The 15,707-nt window shown below is 37.0% G+C and overlaps 1 protein-coding gene across 1 annotated transcript in view; it reads right to left on the bottom strand.

The window, feature by feature from the left end:
* ANOS1 (anosmin 1) overlaps positions 1-15,707 on the bottom strand; it is a 125,555-nt gene that overhangs the window by 9,201 nt on the left and 100,647 nt on the right. The window lies entirely within an intron of this gene.

The following is a 15,707-nucleotide window of genomic DNA, read 5'->3' as shown; positions in this document are numbered from 1 at the left end:
GATTTTTTTTCCTTTTCAGGTGATGTATGAGTATGTAAAGGTTTTTTGTGTCCCATTTACAAATACATCAACTGTTATAAACTGGAGGGCATAATGACAGTCAGCAAGACTAAAACTTCTTCAATTCTCACCTCTACATTTATGATTGCTGTTATCTAAAAAAATGGAAGATACACAGGTTAAATGCCATATGTTAAAAAAGAGAAATTTAAAAATAATTCACAAATAAACCCCCACCTTTTGAAAAATCTGTCCTGTCACTGTCTAAGTCTGACTAATACAATGTAATATAACAGAATAAACTATGAAATACAATAAGGAAGTAGCTCCTATTCGAGACAGAAACTTTTTAAAAATAGGGAAAGGTGAGACATTTTGTGATTAAATAAAGCTAGAAGCCTGAAAAACTCAAAATGTATATGAATGCATGAAGTATGCACTTGAAATGACAAGATTATTTAAGAAATTACCTTTAATATTTTTAGAAGCAAAAGGAGACAAAATGCATGAAAGTATCTAAAAAGCCCAGTAAGAAACTGAGAAAAAAATATGCAAATAAGCCATTGTCTTACGAAGTTGCTCATAAAGATCATTACTGTAAAGTTTTATGAAACATTATACAGCTGATTTTGTGCTTACAACACATGCAAAAGAAAAGCTTCTCCCAGCCCTCTTTTCAGCAATGCACACTATCCTCGTGAGATCACTGCTATAAATTTTACTTAGAATTTTGGGTTTAGCTGTCCAATGCAAACTGAGGGATAGGTAATGGATGAGCTCAAGCTGCAGCCAGCTGAATGTCAGCCACTGCCACCAGAGCCAAGAGTTCTGGATCAAGCTCACCTAAGGTTCATACACTGAGCCCACAGCCACATCTTTTTCCAAAAAGTCACTTGAATAGTTAATATGAACAGAATATTCATTACCTAAAGGGACTGATTTTGGAGAGTTTTATCATAAAACTCAGCTATTCCTGTTATAACAAGCACAAAACACTGTCAAGAAATTGTCAAACTGCTTCAGTCTGCTTCCCTTGTATGTCACAGTATCAATCTCTTTCTGAGTATCTGGAGTTTTCTTGAGTCTAAATTTTCAATTATGAGTCTTTATAGAGCGTTTTAACTTCATTGTTCTCATAGTTAGAATGTCTATCATTTGATACTAGAAACAGTGATGCTTGCACAAACAGCAAACATTCTTATTTCCCAGAACTCAAAATATTTCTATAGAAACACTGAACTTGAAGGACATAACAAGTACTAGCACTCATTTCAGCAGCTCTAAGATTATGAAATTAGTCAACAAAATAGCCACTTAAGTACGAACAGCAGACAGGTTATCCAAATAATTATTTTAAATTTATATAAAGAGAAAAAATGAAAAAAAAGGCAACCCAGGACAATTACTTTAAAAATCTCTTAATGATACTAACATGGAAATTATCTCCAGATGCCCAAGCTAAAGATTTTCAGGTCTGTAAGACAAGCACACGTAACTAATCTTTTCAAATAAACTAATAGTTGATGTTAATTACTTTGACTGTGATTTTTAGAATAGATTTTCTTAAGTATAAATTGAGTTTCTAGACTTAAGAAAAAATGTCTATTCAGATATCACATGATCGTGTTCTTAAAATCTCATGTACTCTTAGTTCTTTTGTTCAACAAGGGTATGCAGCTAACTTTATTGGAAAGAAATCTTACATCTCTAATTAGAAATGTATGGATCAGGGAATGCTCTAAAGCACTTTTTTTTTTTTTTTAATTCACCCCAAACTGCCTTTATTTTCACTTTAGTATCTCCACTAAGTGCCTTTAGTATCTCCACTAAGCTCTCTATCAATAGTGTTTACAAAGATGTTCTTCATCAGATTTTTGTCCTTTCTCTCCCTCCCCAACTTAAACTCATTAATTCCATTTTAATAAAAACAAATAAACAGATTTCTGATTTTTCTGGATGGAAAATGTGAATTTATTCTATATCTGAAAGCTGTAAAAAACAAAAGTCTACTAATGTCAATGCCAACTACATGTGTTTGCCACTTGGAAAACTTCAGGTTTGTATGCATAATTTAAGCATATTAAATTGACAGACCTCAATATAGCCTAAGCCATGGCTGCACAACAGTTACTAGGAGTACTAAATCACCTCCCCACAGAATTTAAAGCTCTGAGTATCCTTCAGAAAAATAATCCAACAAAATTTCAGGTAATTCTGCAAGTTCTCCTAGATGGAACTTCTGGTTTAAATGTTTCTACAGTTTATCTAGAATAAACTACATTTTAAAGGTTTTTGCTCTTCCTTTTCTCATCTTTTTCAACCTCCTCCATGTTTCTGTTTTGTATAAATACATCACTGTCAGCCGTATGAATAATTTCATCTAATGTGATTTCTTTTTTTTTACCATGCTACTGCAGACAGCTACTTTCTCTGCCTCAAATACTTTTTTCTCCTTTATATTGCAGTTACTATTCCAGGAGGGTGCCAAATTGATTCTCATAAGGAACTGAAGCTTTGTAGCTGAAAAACTGGCATAGCAGGGGTATAGCAGCAGTGAAATTTGCTCATGCAGCCCAACATCATCAATATGGAGCTACCCCAGGAAACCAGGTAAACAGAGGTATTTATTTCTTTGTATCCTGTGATACACAGCAAGAAAATTGCAGCAGACTGTTTTGGGAAGTGGGGCGAGTTCTGCCACTGGTTTGCTTGAGGTCTTTAGGCAAAGTACTTCATGGCTCCTTATCTCTGTTCCACCCCTGTCAAGTGGTGAATATGATAACAGTGTGCGTTGTAAAAGTATTTCAGCTCTTGTATGTTATTCTGATGTGGGTCTCTACTATTTGGTACAAAAATGCCAATTAATACCAGCTGTGACAGCACTATTATGCAGGCAACCAAATTACAGAAACTTATTAGAAGGAAAATCAAATGGGATTTGCTGGAAAACGAGGTTTCACAGCAGAATTATTCAGCAACTGCAGCTCAAATTAAGGTTTAACTACAATAAAAATTTCTGGCATCAATAAACATGGTAACATCGATTTCTGCATCATGACAGGATTGAAAGTAATTAACATGCAGTGTCTGATGCAGTGTCTGTTTCCCATTAGAATAAAATACGGTATAAAAGTAAACATTATCAAATAAGACATATAAAAACCTTTACCTGATAGCATAAAATTAGTATTTTAATACAAATAAATAGCAGCTTTGAAGGAAGTATTCCAGTAAAAAAAGAAACAATGTTCTGTATTTTTTGTCACAATACCTCAACAAACTGACTCCCTCCAAAATATATACACATAATTAATATGCTAACTGCATGTCAAAAGGAGTTGTTCTCAAAGCTTGGAAGATAATGAGCCATATGTAAACCTGTTGTCTTCATTCAAGGCTAAACTTTCCTCAAACAGAATGCCATAAGAAGGATGAAATACCTCTGAAACTATTGAGTAAGAAAATTATTTAAATAATTTGTTCTGTGTGCAGCTAAAACTTTATTATATTTTGTTAAATCCAGCATTTTATCTAGCAAACCACAATGATTTTTTGTGACTGGCCACATGATTTTTGCTTTTCTTTGCATACTGGCACAATCATAAGCTTCTAAGAACATGGGCCATTATTCAACAAAGCACTTAGGCATATGAACAGTTGTGTTAACTTCAACAGTTAAGGGTAGCTAAAGGATCGCGCCAGAAAGTTTAGAACCTAGCAGGAACAAGACACTAACGACCATCAAAACTATGGTTAAAAGATAGTCTTGAACATGTCTTTGATGGTCTTAGACTAATAGAAAGAAGGAAATATAAAAAAATTAAGTAATTTCCTTTCTGGACTATGTGTCCTGCAGGAATACTGCTCTAAAAATAGGCTAGAGCAAGGGGAAAATATTTTATATTTAATATCACAACACAGGCAGAATCTCCTCAGGGCACATGAAGTACATGTCTCAGTATCTACAAGCTTGATTAATTGATTCTACTGTAAAGTCAACGTATGATTTTTCAGAGCTCTGTGTGAATCCTGCAACAGCATACCATCCAGGTATTTACCTCACTGTATTGAATGGCAAAACTGTAGCAATGGTAAATGGTGACATTAATGATGTCTTGCATAAAGGAAAAGATATTATCAACTCTGAAGTGATCAAAAATTTGTACAAGTCAAAAGCTTCCTGAAGAAATGTTCCTGCTCTTTCTCCAGTACATATCCCCCTTTACAGATGGGCATCTATTACAACCCAGCACTTAATCCAACCCACCACTCCAGCAGAAGGATGAGCAGCAGTGTCTGCCCTGCAGCAGCACTTGCCTACATTTCCACACCACAAACTAGAAAGGAAATATTTGAGATAGAATGTGATGAAGTGTCTGCTGCTCGCTCAGGCTCATGTTCATCTGTTTATTGGACAAATATTGTTTTCCATGTCTACACAGACATCTAATATATGCAGTCTTCCATCAGTGCTTTTTCTGATGAAATTCAGTTGCTGGAGAGGTCCAGAAAAATATGCAGGGAAGGCTGAAATATGGACAAAATCCAAGCAAACAAAAGAAGCAGTGTTATTTAATAGTAGTTCCTTCAGTTTTGAATACATGATTAATGTGAAGTGATTCACATTGTATTTTTTACATTTAAATAACAGCATGATGGAAGACTAGTTTGGGAAGGGACATTTCAGTGTACTGCAGAGAAGCAAAATATGATCTCAGTCAGTACTAGATCATAACACTTATTTATTTCTTCATATACTGGTTCATGAGCCATTGTATTACTCTGATTCATGGTGTCTAACATTTGCTATCTGAATCTAATGATAGGACAAGAAGTAATAATATAATAAGAATTGCTATTTTACTCGTGGTAATTTACCAAATGCAAAATGCACAATTTACCTCCAACTAATGCTAAAATACTGCATTGATGTGCTAATGCATTGCAAGTCTCTCTGCACTCCCCTCTTCCTTGTAAAAACCACTTGTTTTGTCACAGGTGTTTTAGGTAAGTTCTCTTGAAAAAAATTAAATTATAACAGCTCTGTGTCTTTTGCTTCCTCTGCATTGATTGACCCAATGGTGTAAAAAAAAAAATCCAAAGTTTTGTTTGGTTATGAAATTCCCAGTACTCATGATACCTCTTGAGAAAAAAAAGCTTTTTAATAATCACTTATTCAAGCAGTATGTTTAAAAATAACACCAAAACCATCAGCTGACACTTAAACTTCACTCAACAAACAATTCGTAGCAAGACAAACTATATTGTTTCCTGCTCTTACATGGAATATAAGCAGTTTCGATTAAATTACAAAGATTTTGTTTCTCACATTATGCCATTTAAAACAAACTTTCTTTCCATAGAACACATTCTTTGTGTAATAGAACGGTAAGCCTTTCCAAAAATGATATTAACAATTACTGTGTAATTTAAAGACAGGCCTGAGACACAGTATTTTTGTCCATATCTAGACCTAGGAAGCCTCAAGGTTTGAAGATGTTTATATTGAAGGATTTAAGCCTGGGATCATCTCTAAGCCGGATTACCTCTAGCCTTACTTATTTTCCCACACACAACATCCTATACAAAGTGAGTTCAACAGTATCTCATTCTGGTTTTTCATTACAAGGAAATTTGCCTCTTGTAAGCTCCAAGTCTCACAATAGCTACTTGTAGCCTGAATAGAGGCTTTCTACATTATTCCCTCATAGCCAGATTTTCTAAGCTAGCTAAGCATCCCAGACCTGAATTTAATGGAAAAGAAAAAAACATAAACAAGTCCAAGGCTCACCAAGGTTATACATACACTGAAAATGTCACCAGGTACTCTACCATTAACTTTATCCTTCTGTGGAACTTTGAAAAATGTGCACAATAATGTAGACAAGCAGACTATGAGGGTAAATTCACTATATCGAGGGTATGTAATCTTGGAATCTCTCCCAATTCCAGAGTTAAAGTATAGACTCATCTTGCCCCTAATTCTACAGTGGGAAGAGAGGCAGGGATGGTCCAGCTACTCTCTTCTCTCTCAGACCTCATGCAAAAGCCATATAAGGGTAGGTTTGCATGCAGTGATCCATGGAGTTCCAAAACTGGACTTTCTTGATATGCATTATGGAACGACGTACCAGGATGTTGCTTTGCTGAACTGGTATTCAAATAATTTATGGCATTAATATGCAGTTTCTAAATCTGCAGTTTAAGATTGACGCGTCTATGAGAAATAGAACAGAGCAAAACCAGGTTAAATATCTATAAAATCATGTGCATACAGACACGGTAAACAGAGCAAGAATTAGGATTCATATAAATGTGGAAGAATTGGCTTCAAGAAAAAAAAAAAAAGTGGTTCTACATAGAACAAGCACTTAAAACTCTGGAACTCCATCACTCAGGATGTTTCAGACCCCCTGAAACTTGGTGACCCTCATAGGACACTGGATAATATTGTGAAGATAAATTCATCAGAAGTGAATACATACAGTGAAATCACATTGGGCTCAGGAATTTTGACTAACCAGAAGTTGTCTGAAGCTGGGACAATAATATGCAGAAATACCATTACACTCTTGTCTTATTCTTATTTTCCTTTGGATTTGCTTTTGGCCACTGCCAAGAACAGAACACCTGTTGGGTAAGATCTTTGGTCTAGACTACTATGGATATTTCTGCATCTGGTTTATGGTCACAGGAGCAAAAGAAACTGATATTAACAACTCATTATCATCAGCAGCTGCATATATGGATCGTCTTAAAAATTAGATTATAATTTCAGTTTCAGAAACCCTTTTTCTGGTTTCTTTCCCACCAACTCTAGCTATTCCTTCAAACAGTCCAGTTTCCTTCCCCTATTTGTAGTGTTTATGCGACTGGTTTTATGGCCACCTTATAAACCAGCTAATTAAAAATACAGATTTAGAAGACGCACGTGGAGGAAAATTGACCCAGTTTACAAGAGGACACTCATTAGTTTAAACCACCTTCACCATAAGCATGATGACTCCCTGCTGACAGGTTAACCTCCCCTAGATCATAAGATCAATGTTTTATCCAGAACTTAGGCAGGCTAAGAGAGCACTCATGAGCAGTTATTAACCCATAGCTCATGAGAACCATCCTATAAACTGCAGAACCTCAGTACCTTTTACTCACAGTAGGAATGGTAGGATTGCTCCAGGTATGATAAGTATAAGCCTGTGAGACAGAGCTTTGACTTAATCTGACCTAGTGATACAGTTTGGGGAAAGGAGAGTAAGAGCTCAGCTGGTCAGAGCATGGTGCTAACAGTGCCAAGGTTGTGGGCTTGATCCCCATTAGGGCCATTCACTCAAGAGTTGGACTCAGTGATACTTCTGGGTCCCTTCCAACCCAGAATATTCTGTGATTCCATATTTGGCTGGTAAAAGCTTGCCATTTTACCCCTCATTATCGAGGCTGCCTCTCATCAGACATTGCCATTGCCAAGTTTAGTGATACTATATATGTATGCATATACATATATAAAGTACTGTGTTTGTTGTTAAAATAATTAGCTTTATACGTTGTGGTAATACTCAGGAAGTAATTAGAAATTGAGAAAATTGTACTAGTCAGACACAGACATATTGAAGGTACATAAAGATGCTGAAAATGCATTTTGAAAATGCATTTTTTTTTCCTGAAGAATTAAAAATCAGGCAAGAATTTATTTATTAGTTGGCCAGTTAATTTTTTCATTGCCTTCAAGTGGATTAAGTCTTGATAAATGATTTTGCAATGGAATATTGAAAGTGTATCTGCAGTCCAACTGCAGGTACACATTCCACCTAATGATGGTCTATCTTTGGATTGAACTCATGGACCAGGTAATTTGCAATTACATTTCTATTTAAACTTTTAATGTAAGTTCAAAAGAAATCAGGCTTAAATTGCTATCAGTTACTAAATTTAAGAATAAAAAGAAGACTTCTATTAAATGCATACATTAAGTCAAGTTAAAAGCACTTTCACAATGACTAAAGGTGTATGATTCAGGTCATATTGAGGACTCATTCACAGCCCACACTACATAAATTTTAAAATTAAACAATAAATGTACAAAGTGTACAAATGCACAAACCAGTCCAGTACAGCCTTCAGCAAACATCAGCGGGTGCCTGTTAAGTAAAATCAGTGTTCTGTGCTGTCTGTACTCTAGGAACACAGTGGGTAGTTCTGATTTGACTTGTGATTATTTGATTTCCTGGCAGACTTTGAATCAATTCCAATTACATTCCTAAGACTAACAGTTGGACAAACTTGCCTCTAAATCTCTCATACCAAGAGCTTTAACCACCTACCCTGAAAGGTATGGAGGTTTGGAAGCAAGTGCAACAAGTAATGGTTTTCTCTTCTGCCTGTGAAATCATGAAGAAATGCACTAAACTGTGACTTTGAAAAAACTTTCCAATATTGTCCCATTTGCAGGGAAGATGCCACTGAGGTTGCCATCATTGTAAATGTAATTTTAAAGCTAATCAATTGCAGACTGTTTGAGAATTTGAAAACCATCTGCTCTACCAAATTCTATTATTTGTGGTTGATGTTTTTCATGACTCCCACCAGTAACATTTTAAGTATCGTAAGTATTTCACATTTGGACAGAAACCAGGGTCCTACAGGCACTTCATAAAGTAAAGCAAGCAGAACTGGAGATGGTCAGATGTTACCCTTTACATCCTTTAAAAAAGGCAAAGAGATTTTTTTCCCTTAAACTACATTAGGACAAAATAAAGGAGAAAAAGTTAGGGAGGTGTAGGGACCACACAGATATTTCTGACAGGATATTCTTTTAACTCCAGAATAATTTCCCATGATAAATAAAACTTACAGCACTGCCTATCTCCCCAGGCACAATGCTGTGGAAGCCCATAAGATACAGGCATCTGAGTCAGGAGTAGCACATATGGAAAAGCAAATTCTGTAATATCTACCAGTGCATTTCCAAAGAGGTGATCTAGTTGAAGAGGCCTGTGCTTAGAGCCAGCTTTACTAATTAAATCCCTAAGTACTAACGCACATTATGCATACCCACACAATCAACCACTGTTGAGACAAAGTCCCTGTGTTCTCATGGAAGTCTGAGGGCAATATATTAGTGTATACTTCACTATAATTAACAGTCAGAAAGAACCATCTGGACCACAGTGATATCTTGAAGTACAAGTATTTTACTGATTGAATATCAATAATTAGAATATGGCCAGCTGCTCAAACACTAATCTGCCCAGTGCAACAGCTAGTACCAAACGAAATAATGCTTTAGTGTTAAGCATGTACTGCAGAATTCTTTACAGTAGGAGCTGGAAACTCCAATTGCCCTGAAGGATTTCTTTACCTTCAATGGCTCTACTGCCATGAGAAAGGACCATTTGACTTGTGTTATCAATGGGAAAGCTTTCACTTCAAAACCTGCCATATGAAATACTTTATTACAAACAAAGAGTCAGCACACACAGTCACTTCATTTATGTCCCTGAACTAAGTGAAAGTTAATTTTGTTTTCCTAAGATCTGGGTTTAAAAGCATTTGTGTTAGCTCTCTATTTGCTTTGTCATGCCTTGCATTTTATTCTTCTCAGTGATTTAATTCATTGTTCTTGTTTGGTTGATTTATCAGACAATGGTAGAGTTTCTGCCTCTTCCTGCCTTAAGTATTCTTTTTTTCTTCTGCTTTAGCATTTACAGAAACACAAAGAAAGAAGCCTGAAGCCAAGTCTTAATGCATTTTAAATATTTGTCTTTTTAAGCAAAACCAAGAGGCAGATATATTGATTTTGCATATCTAGAAGTACTTAAAATGTTTAATTTAAACAGGGGGAAGTAAATGCACATAGACTTAATTCAAAGTAAAGGAAGCTAAAGCTTTACCTGAGCAAGGAGTGTTGTATTACACTCAAATTACAGGCACTGAGAAAATGGTAGTGAAGGCAGAGTAATGACTTAGAAAATATTGTTGTGACAAGTGCTTTGGAAAGGAATCACATTCTGATATTTTAGTGTATTATAATTTTTCCAGCAAGTGATGAAAATTGATGCAGAGAGTTCATAAAAGGTGGGATTTTTTTCCCTCTGTCTGTGGGCAAAAATTTATTTTCCTACACAGATTTGCTTTTCAGCAAAGTCCAACACACAGCTCTCTAGTTGCCCAACCACAGAAAAACAGAGAAAACTCCAGCATTTTTTATTTTCACACTTTCAGTCTTGATTACTGCACAATATACTGAGGTTCTTAATTGTCCTAAGTATCTAATCCTCTTAAATAGGGGCTTCAGAGTGCATCCATTTTTGGTGATGGATGGTACTCTGTGACATCAGCACCAAGGAGTAAAAAGTGATTTGTTTAATTTGATTTCACTACTTGGCAATTTCTAATTTCACACATCAAGATGGCCAAAATATCTGACCATGGAACACATTCTACTTTGCACTTACAAAAGGGGAATTCATGCTGTTTAAGGAATGTACTGTTTCTCTAATCCCAGGCCTAAATGAAAGGCAGCACGGAAAGACATTTTTTTTTTCCTTCAGAAAGAAGCTATTGTATCCATGTGCAACATGCTTTTGGATGACTCTGTCTAGCAACATCATGTGCATTTGCTAAGTACCTTGAACTGCTTGAAGTGTGGAGGTATTTTTGCTAGCATACATCCTGAAGTGATTATTGTATCCTCCCAAAGCATGCAAACTGAAAGATTACTTCAGAAAGAGCTTTATTTTAATGTAAAGTCCAGATTCTACATTCCATTCATGCCTTATGCTTATTAAAGTTAATGGGACTTGAGAAATGACACTTGAAGAACAGGCCCAGATAAGTCTTTCCTGCTTACCAAATTGTGACACATTATGATGCATGTATATATGGAAATCCATCCCCTTACTCAGACTTTAATTCAAACAGTGTGTTCAGTTTCTGAGTACTGATATGCAGTCACTCCTTTGCTGTATAACAAACTCAGCAATAGTTTAGTTCAATAATAGTTTGCAACACCCCCTCTGATGCAGTTGTTGCACAGGACAGAGGTCTAATGAATTCTGTTCAGAAGGATGATATAAAACCAAGAGCTTCGACCCTGATGTCATCACTGTGGTCTTTTCACTGCCTTCCCAAAGGCTCATCTACAAAGTTCACTGAGGAATATGTCTTCAGTCATGGAGGAACTATCTTTGAATAGTCAAGAGACATCACCATAACTTCTGTAAATCCTAAGGCACATTGCAATAAACTTGGATGGCCTCTGCAGGCTTGTATTGATGGAGGATAAATTGAAAAAACAGTGACAATATCTGTTACAGGGCCTTACAGACTGAACTGAATAACTTGAATTAACTTCACAGTTAGACTTTGAGCATATGGTTGGACCAGCTGACCTCCAGAAGTCCCTCCTGCCAATTTAAATTCTTCTGTGACTCTGACCTACATTTAGCTCCTTAGACTGAGTAAAATGATTCAAATTCAAAAGCAAAATAGCTTCTCAGCTAAAATGGGACCAATGAAAATAAAGAAATAATCTAAAACAACCTTAGGAGCATGTTTGTGTTTCTTTAAATGATACAAGCAATCCACACAGGTCTTTCCTTCTGTTTCTGTAATCTGTGGTATCCTGTGAGGCTACAGTGTTGGGACACAGTAAAAAACTCTTCTAGAGAGCCATCTTAGTTTAGGAGGAAATTCTTTAAAATTTTAGAAAATCTCTGGACTGCATAGAATGGTACGACCACTGAATTAAGAATACAATAAAACATGAGCAGTTATTAATATTGAAAAGTAATAACTCTGTTCGTACTAAGAGAAAGACTGCTGTTATAGCAGCTATTAAAGTCTTAATTACAGCTAAAATAAACTATTTCAATGCAACAAGGGCAACTGTAAGGTTGAACAAAGTTCAGAAAATTTCAGCAAAGGCAGGGTCCTGCACTTGGGGAAGAACAACCCTCTGTGCCAGGACAGGCTGGGAGTGACCTGCTGGAAAAATAGCTCTGGGGAGAGGGACCTGGGGGTGCCAGTGGACAACAAGCTGTCCATGAGCCAGAAGTGTGCCCTGATGGCCAAGAAGGTCAATGGGATCCTGGGGGGCATTAAGAAGAGCATTGCCAGCAGGGAGGTGATCCTGCCCCTCTGCTCAGCCCTGGTGAGGCCACATCTGGAATGCTGTGTCCAGTTCTGGATTCCTCAGGACAGAAGAGATGCAGAGCTCCTGGAGCTGGTCCAGTGGAAGGCAACAAAGATGATTAAGGGACAGGAGCCTCTTATGAAGAAAGGCTGAGGTATACATTCAGCCTAGAGAAGAGAGACTGAGAGAAGATCTTATCAAAGCTTACAAATCTTAAGGATGGGTATCAAGTAGATGGAGCCACAGTCTTTTCAGCTGTGCCCAGTGACAGGACAAGGGACAATGTGCAAAAACTGAAACAGAGAAATGTTCATCTAAATTAGGAAAAAATCCTTTGAGGGTGACAGAAAACTGTAACAGGATGCCCAGAAGGCTTGTGGAGTCTCTTTCTCTGGAGATATTTGAAACCTGTCTGGACGTGATCCTGTGCAATCTACTCCAAGTGAACCTGCTTCAGCAGACAGGTTGGACTAGATCATCTCCAGAGGTCCCTTCCAAACCCAGCCATTCTGTAATCTGTGAGAACATGCTGGTTTAAATCTTCATATAAAAAAAAAATCAAAATCTAAATAACATTTTTATTTTATCATCTCTGCAACTATCTCCTGTTCGTGTCACGAATTCTAGCACAGAAAGTTCAAATATATGTGAAAACCATACCAGACAAAGCAAAGACTACTACAACCAACTGAAATTTGATCAATTTACAAATGTCCAACATGTTTAAGCTTGAGACATTTCTTTCCTGAATTATTTTTTTATCATGGTAACTCTTACACTTATCAGCCTACTTATTTCACGTGGTTTCATGCTGGCCTCTTAATTTTTCTGTTTTAAAGTTATACATTCTAATTTAGAATGGCTTTGTTTCTCCACCAAAAAGAAGTGTTGACTTTTAATAGCAAACTACACAAAAATGAGAACATCAGTGCAATCATCAGAGACTTCTGTGTTCACCCACTATGTAGGAGACAAACAGGTCAATTTCTTTGTCAGGAACTATTTCAACTCTAATTGCTTACCTGCAATAAAAACAGACGCCATGCCACTGAGCAGGCTCAGGTAAGGTCTCTCTCAGTATTTCCTATTATAGTTGCTGCACTCCACTACCTCCTACAACTCCCTGAACACAATCTGGTACAGTTCATAAAGGTGAAAGATGTGCGGGTACGGCTCCCAGCACAGCTGTCTCAGTAACTGCTGTTTTTCATGAAGACAATATGATTTTCCTGCTGTGTTCCTTGCACAGTCACACAGACCTGCTCTGCAGTAAATTGTTACTAACAAATTTACAGTATCTCATCCATGCACTACATAATCTCCAAACCCTTGCAAGAGCTTATAAAAGCTGCTGGCTTCTATATTTTAGTTCCACACAAGGCAATGGTTGCTGCTGAGTTACTGCATGTGCTGTCACTCAGAATACTGATATTTTCTTTTTAAAAAAGAAAAAAAGGAGGTACATGTGACAAACTGCCATATTCTGCCCCTCTTCACACACCTTTGCTGTCACTGCTTGTTCTGCAAGAAAAAGGAAGGTATCTTCCACTGCATGTCTAGGGCAGGTACCTAAATACCCCAGTGCACTTCACAGAACTTGCCCCCAGCCCAAGGCCAAAATGGGTTTCTGGGTGTGCCCTTATGTCACTGGATCCACACAGCTCCACACAGCAGGAGTCAGCTGTACAGTCAGCAACTCAGCTACTACACCCCTGGCATAAGGTGACAGCATGAAAATCCATGTCATAATTGACAGGTCTGTGACATAGCTGTCTTTGAAACTCTCCAATTCTGGAAATTGCACCACTTTGAAATCCTCTTATTTCTAAACTATGAGTCACTATAACGATGCTGACTGCCTTATTTATTTTTATAGTCATTTAAAGCCTTTAATACAAATATTACCTCCAGGTGTGTAGCAGACAGTGAGATTCAGCTCCAGATTTAGATGGAAACATTTAGGTTTCTATGGTGCAACAGGCGACACAATGCCTCTAAGTTCAATAGCTATGTTAAAATACCATTATAAATGGTGGACACCTAGTTCAAGATATCTGTGTTGGAACAAGAATATTGCTGTTATGCTCAGGATTTTCCTTCCATTAAGTAAAACAACTTTGGCAAACTATTCACAAGGTGAATGTCAGTGGGGGTGCTGGCATTTTGGTCACAGGACACATGATCTTTCCTCTGGCAGCAGGCTGGCAGGAAAACAGCTGCAGCAGGATTGATTGTTCCACTGGGCTGAATCTGCAGACTGTGAGTTGCACAACCCTGTCTGACGCCTGTGGGAGACATCATTGTCTCCTCATCTTTGAATCCTGTCCCTCTTTTTTTTCAACACAGACTGCCAAGAATAGAACCTCAGCTCACAGACATTAGGCATCTCTAAGCTTTCTACGAATTAGCTGTCTAGGCTCCCCTCTGTTCTCAGTAAAGAAGAGATGCATCTCCAGAGAGCAATTCTGCTGCTGTGGGGGATGAATTGCTACAGAAGTCACCTGCTTTTCTTTTCTAACAATAAAAGTATCTTGGACATCTCTCTTGCAGAGGCTAAAGTTTAAGGTGATCAGTCCTGACAAAGCTCAGAATATATAAATCTCACTTTGGATAACGAAAACCACATTTTTTTTGTAAACTGAACTTTCCCGATTAAAATTGCCTCAACTTTTATATAAACTTTAAATCGTTACAGCTTTCCATGAAGCAACCAGAAAATGAAATATAATGGAGAAAGAAGAAAAAAAAAACAAACTAGCATAGCCAAGACAGGGACAAATATTCAAAATGTGCACATACTCAGCCGAACAAAAGCTTGCAGGTTTTAGGGAGGAATAAGGATAGATTTGAAAGTAATTGGCACAGCAGGGTCTGGAAGGTAACCATTCAAAAAGGCAGGCAAAGGATACTTCTCACAATCTTCAATATCCAGTGACATATTCCTATGTTACATAGAATGATTGAACATTTATATAGCCTGTCCTCATTCAGGGTGTTGCCACACCCATTTAAACCCAAAAGCACTTAAATATTTCTGAAATTCTTTGAAAAATCCAAGAAGAAAACATGACTATCCACTGAAGAATGGACAAGAATTGAATGGAGTTAATTTAGTGATATTGATACACATGTAGATTTATCCAAGTCAAAAAATGAACAGTGTGAGCACATTTTGAAAAAACAGCATAGGAACCTGTTATGGCTGAACTGGAGTAACATATATGCTCTTAGATGACAAGAAAGGAAAATCCCTTTATTGATTTCTGAATATGAATAGACATTTAAATTTATGCCATTTTCCTTTTGACTGGAGGACTAAACCATAAAATTGTTGCTAAGACTATTCTGAAAAGCAGAAGGATACAGCCTAGAAGAAAACTAACTTAAAGACGTTGTCTGGCTGTGACCAGCTATCCATTCTGTTCTAAATCAAGGTGACTGATAAAGTTTGGCATAAAGCTAAACATTTGTATGTTCCTCACAACTTTTGTGGGTAATGTCAAATTCGGCTATTTAAAACTTTACGGAGGTAATTCCTACCAAAATAAAAACTGTCTCAACTCTGTGAAGATTC

Source organism: Vidua chalybeata, chromosome 2 (assembly GCF_026979565.1).
Source record: "Vidua chalybeata isolate OUT-0048 chromosome 2, bVidCha1 merged haplotype, whole genome shotgun sequence".
Lineage (NCBI taxonomy): Eukaryota > Metazoa > Chordata > Aves > Passeriformes > Viduidae > Vidua > Vidua chalybeata.
This window is presented reverse-complemented; position numbering and strand designations above follow the sequence as displayed.